The sequence below is a fragment of the Bacillus rossius genome, chromosome 14 (assembly GCF_032445375.1).
Source record: "Bacillus rossius redtenbacheri isolate Brsri chromosome 14, Brsri_v3, whole genome shotgun sequence".
In the NCBI taxonomy this organism is placed as follows: domain Eukaryota; kingdom Metazoa; phylum Arthropoda; class Insecta; order Phasmatodea; family Bacillidae; genus Bacillus; species Bacillus rossius.
Genome location: NC_086341.1, coordinates 13,621,660 through 13,638,618, shown reverse-complemented (window position 1 = coordinate 13,638,618; position 16,959 = coordinate 13,621,660). Strand labels below are relative to the sequence as shown.

The 16,959-nt window shown below is 39.9% G+C and overlaps 1 protein-coding gene across 2 annotated transcripts in view; it reads left to right on the top strand.

The window, feature by feature from the left end:
- Window positions 1–16,959, top strand: part of LOC134539166 (E3 ubiquitin-protein ligase MIB1) — a 1,057,197-nt gene that overhangs the window by 351,173 nt on the left and 689,065 nt on the right. The gene's annotated exons all lie outside the window — the stretch shown is intronic.

The following is a 16,959-nucleotide window of genomic DNA, read 5'->3' as shown; positions in this document are numbered from 1 at the left end:
ACTTCCTGATTTTGCGTTTCTGTGCGTTCTTAGATCCAAACTCGATGATCGCTGTAAGAAATCTTTGTGTTTTATGTAAGCACTTGTTGTTAGAAGTAATCTTCAGCAAGTGCCCTAAACTAGAAGGCACACTCTGTCGTTCCAAAAACTGTAATGTGGGTGCTGTATTGCAAACTCCGTCAAACTATTAAAATATTCCAGATAGTGGCTGGACATCGAGTAAGTTTCCAAGAGGTTAGAGACATGCACGTACTACTTGATTAACCTAATAGGTTTGCGCAGTGTTGGATGTTCATATTAAGACCAAGAGCACGACTTAACAGGAATGCAGTGGTCCACCATTTGCGAAGTTTGGTACAGTATTTGGAAGGGGCTGTCCTCGATTGTAGATGATTGATCCCCCACCACTGTTTAGAGGCGATTATCTTTTGATGAGTGATGAGGGAGGGATGTTTAAGGGTTCGAAGAGGGATTGATCTCACATCGGGAGTAGTGATACACACTTGTAATGGGATTATAAACCATTGGCAAAGGGTTGTCCCCCTTTGGGGAGAGGTTATCGTCCATCATGGAGGATTGATTCACTGTTGGGGAAGCATTTCCTCCCATTGGAAGGGGGATTTCCGCCATTGGAGAGAGTAAACAGCTACCTATTCGGGAGGAAGGTCTACCATTAGGGATGGGTGATATTCAAATGGGAAGGAGTTATACATTGTAGGTATGGGGTTTTCCACCATTTGGGAGTGGTGATTACTGTGGAGAAGGCATTTTATCCCATTGGAAGGGGTTTTTCCACCAATTGAGAGAGTGATCAATCCACTTATCAGGAGAAAGGTCCACAATTAGGAATTGGTGATCTTCCATTGGGAAGGGCTTATATATCGTTGGTATGTGGTTTTATAGCATTTAGGAGGAATGATCTACTGTTGAGGAATGGTGATTTGCCACTCAGAAGAGAAGTTCGTTGGGGTTGATTCCATTTGTTCTTGAGGTGTTGGGATTCCTAGCGGGTGAATCACTGTGAGAAGAAGCTGGGCCTCGTCTAGCCAAGTCCAAGATGGGATTTTTTTAAATCACACTGTTAGAAATGACAGCAAATTAACGGTTTTTCCAAGTAAGAATTCATCTGAAATAAACATAGAATTTGGTCTTTGTAGAAACAAGGACGCATTTCAAATTCCGAATTTTGTTATTCGTTTTGAACAAAGTAACACACACGAGGAATAAATAATTATGTTTTTGCAGTAGTATTTATTAGTTTTACAATTTTTTGTGCTTGTATACCAATAATATTCACGCGAATTCATGTTCGAAATAAGTGAACTTTGTACCCGCAAATCTACGAAGATAACTTATAAATTTACGAAGATCCCTGGATATTTGCAGCCGGCGTTCTTCGTAAATTTAAGGTGAAAATTTTCAACAGTCCACCTACGAGGCACTGTCGCCGCCGTCTTCCCTCTTTCCTTCCTTATCATTCCCCTTCTTACGCCAAACCGCAGGTTTATTGTCAGGCATAGCTATAATTGGCGGATTGATCCACATCCCCCTTCCCCTTCACTGTCTCGGGCCCTACCTCGAGTTGGGAACTCATTACACGGCTGGCTTGCAAGCGCCTCGCGTGCCTGCTGCACACACATCTCCAACCCCCCTCCCCCTTCTCGACCTCCCTCCCTCTTCAGTGGCGAAGGGGGTTCCATGCCCGTTCCTGCTTTTTATCCGCCGCGAGCATCTCACCGCCACCCCGCGATAATTCCTCCTTTTTTTCCTTTTTATTCCACCCTCACCTTCTTTGACTTCGTCGAGGCTGTTGGTGGGGGTTCGCATGTTGGCAGACGTCTCTCGCCCGCCAAGGAAACCACTGGCTTCCTGCGGTTGCCATGTCTCGCGGGCTGTTTTGTAGTCCGCCTAGAGCTATTTCTTCCACCTCCTCTCTGTGCTATTTTTTTTTCTTCTCGGCCCCTGAGCGCTCCCATTTACAGTCTTGGACTGGAACCCCTTACAGCTTTTGGGAATGATTGATGGCATCCTTGTTTTCCATACGACTGTGTGCTTTTTTTTTCCTTGCACCGAAAAGTGGGGGAAAAAAATGGGGAGGGGGAAGGTTCGGGGAGACGCGTGCTTCGTTCTTTTGTGTAGGTGCTCCGCCGGAGGTATAACAAATGTCCTCGCGCTCTTTGTTAGCGAGAGAGAGTAACTCTTTTCCTTTCGTGTTCTCTGTTTGCGTCTCTGCTGGCGCGCCGGCGCACAGGTGTTGTCGCTGTGAAACCTCATCACAGCCGGTGGGATAGGTCGCTGCCGATGACGTCATCAAAGTGCAACAAAAAAGCTTTAACTAAAAAAAAGTAAAGATCATAGCGTGTAAAGTAGAGAAGTGACGACCAACTTTACTGTTTTCGAGGGCCAGACACACACCTTCTTAATAAAACTGTAACGTACGCTGGCTGACAGACAATGCACATCTTCAACGGGTGGGTCTAGCATGAAATTATGCACAGGAGTTCCTAAGTTGAACACTTAGAAAGGATTTTTGAAAATTAATTTTCTAAAGGGGTTAAATAGGGGATGAAATTTTGTATGAAGTTTGTCGTTTTTGAAGTTGGAAATATGGAACTTGGTGTTTAGGCTTCTGTTAATGAATAGAAGTCAGCTGTATCAGCGTTTTTGGTAATTAATCGAAAATAATGATCTAGTACTTTCCAACGGGCATTCGACCAGTGCTTTAATAAGACATTGTATTTTGTTACTATTACTTTTATATTAAATAATTGAGAAATTTATTTAAGATGGAACACTGAATAACTTGATTATGTTTAATTTAATGAAGTTCGATAACTACCACAAATTCTGTGGCTGTAGAAAATATATTTCATTTATATAATTGTGGGTAGTAACAAATCACAAAAAATATGTGGAAAAAATAACGGCGTTATTCCTTATTATTTCAATGAAATAATTTTGCTACAGTCACAAAACTAGCGGTTATGGTGTATTATAGTTCAATTGAACGTAACTCAGACTCTCTATTATTTATAAAACAAAATGTTGTTCAGCTCCAACTTGAAAGTCTTATGCCAGACTTGGGGAAGCACTTTAGACCATAAGTCATCAACTTATTTTGTCGTGATGGACCTGCAGTTGAAAAATTTGTCAGTTGATATCCGGCTCACCCTGTATATAGTACATTATTAAACAAATAAATATTTATATAATTTTTAGTATCTGTGTGAAGAAAAAAACTTTGGCTGCTAAACACTGTCAGCTAAATACTTTATTCTACACACACGCAAACAAAAGTTGAAAAATCGCCCGTGTATGTGGCAGTGCAAGTTGTAACCTCGATACATGCAGCTCATTGGGTAGAACGTGGTAAAGCTGAAACCAGCGCATCTTCCACGGTAGCGGCCCGGGTGGTTTCCCGGGTGACACGGACTCCCCAGAATCGTTGGGGGGCTGGGGATGGCAGATACGCTGCTTCATCGCGGCATGGGTGCAGGGCCGGTGCGTCCATACAGGCGAATTAGGCAACCGCCTAGGGCGCCAAGTAGTTGGGGGCGGCGCAGCACGACACATAGCAGCTGATACAATATGTTTAACGATTATTGAAACTAGATGAAAATGGATTTTTGTGACAGTTTGGAATGTTTATATTGATATAAGTAATTATTTAAAGTCCACGGTGACCTGTTTATGATTTGTAATAAGTGAAACAGTAAAAAAAAAAAAAACACAAACCTGTTTACATTTGATTGTTGACAAAATCTTAGGCTTGCGTGATGTATTTTGAGGCAAGGAAAAAATTTTTTGGTGTGCCCGGCCGGGGGGGGGGGGGGAGTGGGGGGGCGCATTATGGTTTTTCGCCTAGGGCGCCAATTTACCTTGCACCGGCCCTGCATTGGTGGGCTGGTTGAACCCCCCCCCCCCCCCCAGGCCGCTAGGAGGGGCTGGAGGAGACCCATCCCGGCGTCATCGAAGCTGATACGCCCGCCGGTCTGCAGTGGTAGATCCGGTGACGGGGCGGTACAGGACCATGCATCTCGCTGTCTCACCTGGGATCCTCAGCCACCCGTGGTTCGGTCGGGAACTACCCACCCTCTGCTAGCTTGGCGAGCCAGTGCCCGGGAGTTAACGTCGCTCACCACGGCCACTCGTCGTAGCAGCGAGGACTCCTGACCACTGCCAACACAGGAGACCTACACTAATCGGAGGAAACTTTAAAGCTACGGCCACACAGGGCGCGGGTAAAATATAGCCAGCTGCAGCTGAAGTGGCACTAGCCACAAAAAAAACTGTGTTCGCTATGTTCGCTGTGTTGGCGACGTCGCCAGGTGTTTGGTTCTCGGCTTTTTTTTCTTCTTCTAAAACGTCGCTGGTTTCTCGCATGCGCAGATAAACAAAAAAAACAAACATTGGTTTTCGCGTGGAAATGTGCTGTACTTCTGCGTTTGCTTTTTATGAATTTTAATTAATTTTAATATTGTGCTTTAAATGGTCAATTCAACGGAAAAGTTAATTAAAAGGTTACTAAAGTATCCATGTTTATGGAATAAATCTATGGAAGAATATAGAAGGCAGGATATGCAGGACAATGCCTGGGATTTGATTCCAAGGGAACGCTCTCAAACTAAGTTGAATCTAACCAGAAATAATCCATAAATTGGGTTTTCGTCCTCACAAGCAATTGCTTCATAAAGTGACGAAATTCTTGAAATTATTTTGTTTTTTATATTAAATTCATGAACCTTTTTTATTTTTACGTTCACATACTGTGTGAGAGCCAGCAGAATATCATCATCGTCGGAATCATCACTCGAGTCCCACGGCATGCGTCTCTCCGACATCGCGAGTTAAGACTAGCCGCCTGGCGCAGAGAACATCGCGTAGTTTTCTGTGTGGACTCGTCTTAACGGTGATCTGTCACATAACGAATCAGTCCCGGGACGCTCTTCGTATCAACGGAACAGGTGCTTTCCAGGGCGTATGCCAGCCGATTCGACGATTGCCTTGTGCAGGGCCGTGATCGGTTACTCCTTGCGGAATTCTCCCCCGCAGAGCTTGTTGCAGCCAGTGAAGGCCGGTCTGATCCAGCACGGAGCCGTAATTCAGCTACCAATATCTTTACTGCAATGGTTATTCACAGGGTAGTATGTATAATGGTTACAAGAATAGAGAAATCACAAGTTTATCGCATGTTTCATTTCATTTTCGACGCTGCCGTATCTCTCGAATTCGTACGAATTCCTTTTGACGCGAGCTTTCCTCTGACTTCCGTCGTCTATAATTCCCCGAGCATAATTAAGAGTCATATGAAATTTTTACTTTAATTATCTCTTAATTTTCATTTTAATAGGGGAACTGTGCCTAATACCGCACCGCTTCCTAATTCCGCACCCCATGGTATCTCGGCCGGTATGTGCTTCAACCTAGCGGCAATAAGCACAAATCGTTGCTACGGGCAAACAAAATATCGTGTCGGTGGAATAATATAGCGTCCTCACAAAGATTTGCGTGTGCTAGGAGAGAATGAATTTTTTACTGTGAGCTAAATATTTGTAAGGGGTCACTTCTTCGATTTGTTTCAACAACAAAGGTATGTGGTTTTTATAATTTGACTATATAAATAGCGTGTCATAATACCAAAGTGTTGCTAGTACGAGTGGTTATTTTAATTGAAGTTACGTTTTTTGTAACAATGGCCGCCTTTTGTTTTTCTTGCATTTGCCGAATACCGCACATTGAAGTAGTCCTAATATCGCATGGTGCGATATTAGGAATATCTTAAATTTTCTACGACTAGCAGCTTAATAAAATACAATGCAACCTGCATTACACCATTATCTAGTTAGATATCATACATTATTGTATGTGGCATGTTACTTACATAGTATATAAAACAAAATATGTCATATAATTAGAAAAATACCTAACTATTGAAATTACTTTTGTGTAGTTTGAAAATAGTAAACGATACATTGGTTGAAACAAAAACAGTTTAAAATTGTTAGCATTGATTAAAATTCACTAATTTCTATTTTCATCACATTTTTATGAAGAATAAAGTATCGAAATGTAGGCTACTGTAAATCACTTAATGTGTTATGGCGTTTTAATTTTTCTAATTAGTAAGAAACAAAACAGTTTCGTTTAGGGTTTATAAAATGGTTTATTTCTTTGATATTTTTAGTGTGTGTTCATTATAACCAAGCATACTATACCTAAAGTCAAGTTAGTAGAGATTTTGGTGGCTCTGAACAGTGCGGATTTGAAAGCAGATGAAAAATATCATGAGAACGAAATTAAAGGTGGGATAACGTTGAATTCCCGAAAAAAAACCGCCAAACGACATCATCGTCCAGGTACGATTACCACAAAAGTTAGGCCGATAAAACAATTAAATATTTAAATAATCTAAAAGTATTTGGTTTCTATATTCATGCCTGCTGCAGGCTTTTCAAGGCACGCTTGCTAGAAACTGTTTAGTCACACATGCACTAATGCAAGCAGGCTGCCTGTAATGCTATCTGAGTGAATGAACTGTGATGTGTAGCTTACAGTAAGGTACACATTGGAAATGGAGGTTAGGTTTTATGGCTTAACAGCTAAATACATTAAACGAATGGCTTTGGAACTGGCAGAAAAGAATGTTAAATGTCATCCTTTTTCTAAGGGAGAAGAAGCAGCGGGATGGAAATGGCTACGTTCATTCATGAAGAGACATCCACAACTTAGCCTCAGAAAACCCCAAGCAACATCACTGGGAAGAATAAGAGGGTTCACACAAGAAAATGTTAACCTATTTTTTGACATCTTTGAGCCATTGATGGATGTTATTAAACATTCCCCAAATAGGCTTTACAACTATGATGAAACAGGTCTCACTGTTGTGCAGCACAAAGTTAGTAGGGTGGTTTCAGTAAAGGGGAAACATCAGGTCGGAGCAGTATCTTCTGCCGAAAGAGGTTCCTTGGTGACTAGTTACGTGTATGAATGCCTCGGGTCACTATGTCCCACCACTTCTCGTCTTTCCTAGAGTCAACATGAAACCAGAACTGCTTGATGGCACTCCAAATGGTTCTATAACTGTGTGTCATAAATCTGGTTGGATAAAAATTGACAGTTTCCTTCAGTGGTTCTAACAGCAGTTCTTGGCCATTGTGAAGCCTAACAAAGAAGATCCTGTCATATTGGTGCTTGATGGACATTATTCCCATACCAGAAATCTTCAACTGCTGGAGCTTGCTCGTGAAAATTAGTGTGCACATTGTGTGTTTGTACCCCACTGCACACACAAAATGCAGCCCCTTGATGCTGCATTTATGTTGCCCCTGAAAACTTACTTTGCTCAAGCAATAAAAACTTGGCTCAAGCAAAATGTAGGCAGAGTGGTAACTCACTATCAAGTTGGAAGACTTCTGGGAGAAGCTTACAACAAGGCAGCTACTGTTGCAACAGCTACAAGTGGTTTCAAGAAAACTGGTTTGTTCCCTTGCAATTGCAACATTTTCGGTCAACATGAGTTTGTTAGCGAGCTCAACAGTAGCCCTCTATATGACGATCAAGTAAACAAACCTCATACGACACCGCCACTACAAAACAAAGGAAATCAGTCGTTAGGCCTATCAACAGCAAGTAGGTATATCCAACAAGAGCTTCATAAAAGTCCTAGTGACATCTGTTCATCATCTCAGCCAAGCACTAGCATGGCGTCAGGGATTCTAGTAGGTCCTGCTGACATTTCACCTGTGCCTTCTCTGAAATCCAACCAAACAAAAACATCAAGAGGGAGAGGTCAACCAACCTGCCCTGCTGCCGTACTGACAAGTTAGCATTACAAAAACAAGCTATCCGATTATGTGAAAAACATATCTATGAAGGGAAGGACAAAACAGCTGTACATGGGCTACAAGAAGAATATTGCACGAGAGAAAAAAAGAAGTTGTGAGACACGCAAAACTCTTAGCAAGAAGGAATCTGTTACGGAAAACAAGAGCAACAAACAAAAGAAACGGAAGACGAAGATATCACTGTCTTCAGAATCAAGTGAAGAAGAGATGGCTGAACATCTGACAGTTTCCACAGATGAAGTAGATAGTGATGATGAAGATTATGTGTGTCCTTACTGCAACCAGTTGTATTTACAAGACAGGCAGGGGGGGAAATGGGTTATCTGTACAAATTGTCGCATTTGGTGTCATGAAGAGTGTTCAGGAACAGATGATTACACTTCATTCATATGTGATTTTTGTTTGGAAGGGAAATGCTACAATTTTTTTTTGAAGATTTACGTGACTCGTATTGATTTCATTGTTCTAGTTTGAAAATGCACATTTAAAATTTAGTTTTAATTAGAAACTCTTCTTTTTCAATATACCAGCATAAGAATGATGTAAACTGAACCATGTGTTAGTTATTCTTGTTAATGGAAGATGTGCCAGATATATTAATTTAAAAAAATGGTGTTCCAAATATCGCACACTAGTGCGATATTAGGAACACTGTTTTTCAAATGACGAAAGTGCATCAATTTTCTTTCTCTGTTATAAATTGCGAATTAATAAAAATTATACTATGTCCAACATAACATGTTTTGCAGTAATAACCCTAATGTGCAAAACCGTGGTTACTTATTTTTTTAGGAAATTTGTCTCAACATAAATCAGTATTTTCAAAATGGGTGCGATATTAGGCACAGTTCCCCTACCCATTTTCACTTATGTTCCTGGGAATATTTTTATTGTGTCCCTCTGGGTCCTAGTAACTCTTCACAAAGACGCCTTAATGTCCTGGTTAAACCCGTTTCCACGCTGCACCAATTCATAACTTCACACAAAGCTAATCCGTAACAACCACGCGCTTGCGCCTACGCTGGTACGATTACGTCACAGGCAAAACAAATACTGCGCGACAAACACGTACATACATGATCTATCCGTTTTGGGTTCAACCATTGTTGACGTGTTATTAGTCCGGTAGTTACCAGCGAATCAAACCTGGCGGTGTTTTGTCATGCGAGTTCGACCGACTTATCACTTTGAAGAGCGAATAGACGTTTTGACGTCAAAACGCGAAATCATAATCCAGTCTGCACGACATGGTGCGTCCAAGGGGAGAAAAATAAGAAAAGCGGTTATTTTGAAGGGGAGGAAAAATGTGGTGTGAAAATTCTAGAAATGTCGTTTCCACAGTACCTAATCTTGTTTTCCTCCCTAGTCGTAATCAACACAGCGCGGCGCTGGTGCTTCGGGGCCGCTCGTAGTTTCACAAGAATGAATCGCCCGCCCTTTCGGGCAAAACACTTGCCGAAAATTTATAAGCGCCCGGGTGGAAAGTTTTTTTTTCTTTCTAAGTGCTTTGTGAGGGGAAAAAAAAAATATCCCGGGAGTTTCGGAAGGGAAAGAGAACGGAAGGAAGTGGAGGGTGGAGAAGTGGGTTGGAGTGGGCAGTGAAATTCCTTGGAGGGGGAGGGGGTAGTTTTTTTTCTTTCTGGCGCGGTGGACAGTTTAACAAACGACTCCCAGCGCCAGGGTTTCTTCTCCTGCGGGATTAACCGACCCCTCGACTTCTCGTCCCCGCTATAATATTCTACCTTTTCTGGAGCGACCCCGTCGCCTACATTTCATCCGTGATAGTCCCCGCCCCCCCCCCCCTTTTTTTTACCCACACCCGCTCAAACCTTACCACCAAAATCCTCGTCGCCGACGGGGTATCCCTTCGTTAGTCCCTTTTCTTTCCCTCCCATCCACTTGTTTTCTACCCTTCCGACCCTGTGTTCAAGCCCTAGGGGTCGTTACCCCCAGACTCCCAGACGCTGTCTTCCATGTGTATAGAATCATTTCTCTCACAGCCAGACCCGACTTGCTTATAGACAGTAGAATGTATTTAAGGGTGTATGTTCCGTTCCAGATCGTTATTTTATATTTACATCCCGCACGATAAATCTTGGCGAGTTTTTTTTTTTTTTTTGGGTGGCTGAACTTTCATGAAAATGAATACTTTTCTTGCATTTATCACGCTCGGCATTATTTAAATAACTCCTCGTCAAATTTCGTGTCCGAGTTTCGTATTATACGTTAATTTGTAACATGAGAACTCACGGATTTACTCGTTACCGAGGTGAAATGTTTACACTCACTGGTGAGAACTGAAAAACTTGCTCACTTTTTTTTCCCTGCTGTATTTATTTCATTATCATGAACACAAAATAATTTTGTTATCAACTGCTGCAAATAAAATCTCTCTTGTACAAGAACAAATGGGAGTTGACAATTTTGCATAAAATCTTTTGACACATACAGTACGTGAGGCTGGTATTTCCAGCATCTCCATTCTTGCAGCTTCCTTTAAAAATTTGTCCGCCCTTCTCTTGTGTAGTATAAGCTCAGCTGATGTACGTAGTTTGCCGTAAAATTAATTTGGGGGTTTCAACTCATCACACGTGCAGCATGTAGCTATTTAGTTCCGCCCAGGGAGTTCATGACATTGAAAAAATGCATGGAAAGCTTGATGGGTGTTTTAAACAGTGGGATTTTTCTTAAGAAACATTCTATGCATTAGCTTGACATTAAGCCTGGCGTCTGGGTTCGTACTTTTCCACAAAAGTGACGTTCACCTTTTTTGGGTAACTATATATGTGTTGTATTTTTTGTTATATGGTCCCTGGGGACAGAGATTTTGCACTGGGAATTTTCCCTCAGTTATCACATGGGCTCTGACCCAACATAGCCAGCTATCGCAATCGTTTTACTCGTTTGTCAGTGCTAGCTAGTAGAGGAAGAAATGCTTTGTAAAGTATACATCTTTATTTGTCGTGTCCCACAATTACGTGTTATTCGAAAATCTTATCGACTTTCCGCGGGCGGATTATTGCAGGGTTGAATTCGCTGGACATCCAGTACTTCAATCATGTAAATATCTTGTTCGTCTCTTGTGGTTAGGTTATGTAGTCTTATTTAAAAAAAAATCTTCCAGTTATTCTGCACAAATACCTTCAAAACACTTCAGACGTCTGCATTTATAAAAACAAACCACCACGATGATGGCATACAATATACGAGGCGTGTTTTTTTTAAGTAAGTACCTTTTTTTTTTTAAATATAGACTATGCGTGTACCTTGAGATACTTTTTTTTACATAATTTCCACCAATATTAAGGAACTTATCATCGTACAGCCAACTTTTGAATCGCTTCCTCGTGATGGCTGCCGCCTGATTCAACAACCACTGCAGCACGGCCGTTTCGACCTCATCTTCGTTGTCGCGGCCTTGAACATCCAGGTGCTTCCAAGTGCAGAAACATTAGGTAGTCACTGGGCGCTAGATCGGGCGATCAGGTTGTCCCCATTGAATTTATGCGATGATGTCTTGAGTTCGGTCAGCCGTGTGTGGACGGGCGTTGTCGTGGCGATGAATTTATTTTTTATCGACTTAACTTCACGTGCCGAAAAGTCCAAGCGTCTCGCCTTGTCCACCGCTTAACCACATACATTGTTTGTAAAATTAAATGTAAAGTTATAATAATACAAACATACATAACTAAGCTAACATAAGTTAAAGGCAATAAACAGGATCATGATAGACAACTTACAAAATACAATGCAAAATAAATAAACAAAGCTAATTACTAGCAATCACGCATATATATCAAAATACATGTCACTGATATCACAATTTATACATTTTTTAATAGTAAACATAGGACAGTAATATATTTGACAAAAATTTAAAATAAAACTAGTGCCAAATTCATTGGAAACTAAAAACTATTCATCATTACACTTATGATTAATATTAACACTTTAACGAACAATTTAAATGCGCGCACACACAAACCCACATACACACACATATATACAGAGCTCTTAGAAATAAGGATCATACCCACTACTTATTCCACTTTGCAGTATTTTATTGTTTGTTGGTATATTTTACTACAGACGTCCTGAAAGATGAAAGTGACATTTGTTGCTTTATGGCTCTTCAGCTCAGCCGCTTTCACGCCTATGGCACTGAGGAAACGAACCACAGCACGTGTATCACTTTCCGCGGGATTCTCAATCGGCGGAGGCATTCTAAATACTCGCAAACCAACGTTAATACGGTCGAATGTTTCCGTAATGGCGTCTGTGGCTTGCCAACAGATGTAGGTACATAGCCCGCATGCGCGGAATGCCTACCGCAGCGCTGCAGCGGCCGAATTTCAAAACGGTAGGTACTTAAAAAAACACCCCTCGTACTAAAAATAAGACAGACATAGTTAATGCTTATACGGATTACCTGCAATCTGATCCTTTGGTTTTACCTGCTACAAGTTTGTCTTCGTAATCAACATGACTACTGTTTGTAAACATTTCTCCTCTATGCCTGAGGATTATTCCCTGCTTTGCTTTCATTTCCATACAACACTACAGCTACTTCCATTTTTTTTCAATCAATTTGGGAATTGCGCATATTAAGTTTCCACAGAGTACACTACTTGAGAAAGTTAGCCAACTTTATTTGTGGTCTTTGAATCAAAATCACTCTCCCTAGAGAGTTTTACTGGACTGAAGCCCTTTTTCATTGCGTTGTAAGAAGGGCTTCAGTCATGAACGGAATTTCTTTCTTCTCAGAACATGGGAATTTTGAGTCGTTAGTTTTGTCCCTTTGGGAGCATTGTATTGAATTACTTTCTGCACAAAAAAATATAACCACTAACAAAATTATTAGTGCCATCATTATCTCAATATCGTTTTTTTTATTGAAGCCTTTTCTTAAAATATAAGATGTTGCTCTTACCAAAAACGTGCATAGTTAAAATTTTTGATTGACATTTTATACAAGCATTAATTATTTATACCATGAAAAAAGCTAATCGAGGATTCAATAGTTGGAATTTGTTTTGTTTTATTTTCTTATTAACTTGAGTTGTTAATGCTGAAAGCCTTTCAGGGAACGGATTACAAATAATTTTTACTATTGCAGGCATTAGGAAAACACAAAGCATAAACCGGGCAACTATCCGAACCCAGTATTACTGCGAACATTTCTTTGTAGCTATACAGTTTTTTTCACGTAAATGTACAGATTGTACAAATTGTACAGATATCTGTCATTTTATATATTTTTTTCAGTTCCATTTACAAAACACTTTTACGGTTTATTTACAAAAAAATACAATAACAAGCATCATTACTTTCATTATGATTGTAAAAACGATTGATTAGTGAATTGATTATTAATTCTCATGCAATAATCTGAGCTATTGTGGAGTTTTCACTTACCTTTAAAATAAGTTTTAAGTCTCGTTTTAATTAGTTTAGTGTTTACAATAGAGTAGAAATTAGATTAATGATCAGATATAGGTTTATATCATGTTTTCAATTTAGTTATTCCACTATATTGTTTATTGTTTATTTTGAACGAAATATAAAACAAACATGTAGTTTACAGGAATGCTTTCACGACTCTTTATTTTGTAGTTTTCATATTAATAAACAATACTGGTCCAACGTATTTGTGTGAATTATTATATACATGCCACGAAAGGAGTTTCTGTAACAGCAAGTTACTAGTAAATTTCTCATTCCCACGAATTAAACCGTAGAGAAGCCTCCATTCTTGGAGCTTGAGTTGATTCATGTGTCGCCTTACTACACGGCAACCTGCGAGGATAATAAACCTAGGAAGTAAAATATATAGTCAGCAATTCACCTTTATTACGGTTTTGTTTTAAGTTGCTGCGTTTCACTGTTGCATTGCGGGCTTTGGAGAGGCGTCGTTCTTCTTACTTGCTTGCTGAGAGGCAAGCCAACCAAGCCATTCATATTGTGCGCTCTTTGCCTTTCGTATGTGATTTATTCGCGACTGTTCTGCAGTTCTCCACCTCTTCTTCGACGATATTTAAATTTGCTTTTTTTTGTAAGATTTTCCTGTTTGTTGCTCATAGTGACAAGAGATTGAAACTGTTTTCTTCGTCACAAAAGAAAATTGTCTTTCGCTTGAATGTGTAGTAATTTAACTACGTATCGACGCGAAACAGCTCAACAGACGCATTTGAAGCATAAATATCATTGCTGTTTTTTTTATCCTCTGCCCTTATCCTATTATCATTGTCCGACTATGTATTTATACTTAGAATTTGCAGAATTCTATACAGCTCATGTAAAATAATTTGTTTTTTTTCCCCTGACTTTTTTTAACAATAATTTACCTATTGCAGTTTTCTGAAGAAAAAAATTTCAGTTTCCATACTTATTTATTTTTATATTTAACAGAATTTTGAATACGCCTTTTTATAGTGAGTAAGTCTATGCACTTAACCACAATTAAAATGATTTCACAGTCTGGGTAATGGCAGACTGGACCATGGCATTTTGCCGTTAAATTATTATCACAAGTATTTCCGTGACTTTTCCAAGATTTCAAGTAGACATCCACACTTCCCCTGATTAATTCGAGCTTCCCTGTCTTGGCATGACTTTTCAGAACGTGTACACCCTGTATTCAAAATGATGCATCTTTCGCTTGGTTACTTCTCCGTGAGCGCAACACTTTAATTTTTTTTTGTAAACGGAACAGAAATATTCATGAAATATTACGGATATATGTACATTTACATTAAAAACAGCTGCATCACTACAAAATAGTTTTCGCAGTAATATTGGGTTGGAATATTCCCCCAGGTTTTAATGCTAGGTGTTGTCCCAGTACCTGGAAATCCTTTCCCTGAATAGCTTTCCAGTATTAACTGCGCACGTTAATTAACATAATAAAAATGAAGTCCAATTTTAAAATAGTAGATTATCTTTACAATGATTTTAAAAAAAAATGTGCTTGAATGAAACATTAATAGAAAATGATCTAATTTTCGTAAGAAATAATCAGTATTATCGCGAAAAAACCTATTTCATATATGAAAAAAATGCCATGGCCATGTATCGTACAAAGTAACAATATCTTTCTTGTAATACTACAAAATATTCCAAAGGAATCTCTTGTAATTGTAACTGCAGGGCGTTAAGGCCCCCCCCCCCTCCTCTTTTCTCATTGGTGTGACGTAAGCCGGCAGCAAGGACTCAAGCCGACGCATTCCACTAGCGGCTTTTTTCGACTGGGGTCCTTTAATTATTAAATAACCTCTTTTTTTTCACCCTCTTACCCCCTACCTTCCCCCGCCAACCGCGAACCACCTTCCATCGGGCACGTACTCTGGTGCCCGCTTGAGCGTTTGTTTCCGAAGAGAGCTACAGTTATGAAGAATTTAACAAGATAGTTAAAAATAACATTTATTTTTGTGTTTGGTTAATATCAAATATGTTTACCAGGTGGGGGAGATAGAAACAGAAAGTCGCAATTTTGGTTTCAGTAGTTTTTACCATGTAAATTTTTCGTCTTTTAAGGGATCTGAATTTTTCTGGGATCTGTCATCTGGGATTTTTCCATATTTTTTGCTATAATTATAACTTCGAGCTATTTATCCCAATTTTTGGCATTTTAAGGAATAAATAATATATCAAACACCTTCTATACTTTGTTTTGCGAGGGAATAACAAATATCGTAGTAATCACACCAGCTCACACGTGTTTACTTTAAAACAGAAGCCAAAGCTAAGTCATATGCCATGTCAAACAAAAAAACATTAGCACGAAAACTTTATTGCAAGTGGTTTCAAATTATTTGGATCTCTGATATCCCTTAATATTGAAAATTTTCCTTCGTTAAAGCACATTTTTACAACCACCATCACTGTGTGTTACAGTTGAAGGCATTAAAGCCAAGGACTTAATTAATGAAACTATTTGCACCAACCATTTGATTGATTTTGAAATCTAACTACAAAAAAAAATTGTCATTGCTAAAAACCTTTTAGCTAAGTGATTTTTTAAAAGTGCTTTGTAGCGGCGCGGCCATCTTTGCTCCGCCTCTAAATCCCCACGAGTGATGCCCACATGCATACAAGCGTCCACTAAAAAGATATTCCTGGGGATGCGACGTACGCGTTCACTGATGTGTCCATTCATCCTATAGCTTCAGAAATCGTTTTGCATTTTGTTTGTAGGCAATATTACTTCAGATTTGTTACATGAGATTTGTTGAAAAACTCAAACCTTTCTTATTTAATTGAGAGATTAGATAAAACCACAATAAAGTGCAAAAAAATGCGATCACCAAACCGACGTTAAATGATAAGTGCATATATGGTTCATAATACGTATTTGTAATATTTTTCTTTCTTGTTTCTATTGCTAACCATTTTACGACGTCCACGCTGCAATAAAAAAATTTTAGTTTTCCTTTTCTATCTTTTTTTAATTTTTGCAGGAACTCCACATATGTCGCGACTTAAAACGGCTGCATGCATATTGGTCCAAGCAATTGTCAGTTGGGGGTGCGTCTTTTCCAAGTATGTGCCAAGAGATGTAGGAATGTGTTGTGTGCGCTGTGAACTAATTTCAATGTATTCGCGAACATCACTTATATTAACAACCATGAAGGTTTTTTTTTGCGCAGCTTTCTGGTTCCTGCGAAGCAAATATTTCTCTCGGTGGGAATTTTTTTTTTTCCATCCGAAAGGCAACTTGCCGTTATGAGAGAGCTAGCACGTAGCCGTACATCACCGCAGGTTCGACAACTCCCCCTCCTCCTTTTGAAGTTTCGGCAATCGCACCAGGAGATCGCGTGAGTTTCGATTCCCTACCTTCTCCCCTTTTTCTCCCTCGACCTTCTCCTATTTTCTTACATTCTCTTTCGCAGTCTCTCTCTCTCTCACACACACACTCGCTCGCGCCACGAAGAAAAGGGGCGCCCGACAAGTTTTGGCAGCGACTCGCTCCTTAATATATATCGGCGACCCCCCCCCCTCCTTCCACTCCCTCCCCCCGTACCCTCCAAAGACTTTCCCAACAACTCTGGCGCACATGCAGAACTGTTCAGTGGGTGTGAGCGGAGCCGCCGGAATGAGTTCCGCGATAACTATTCGC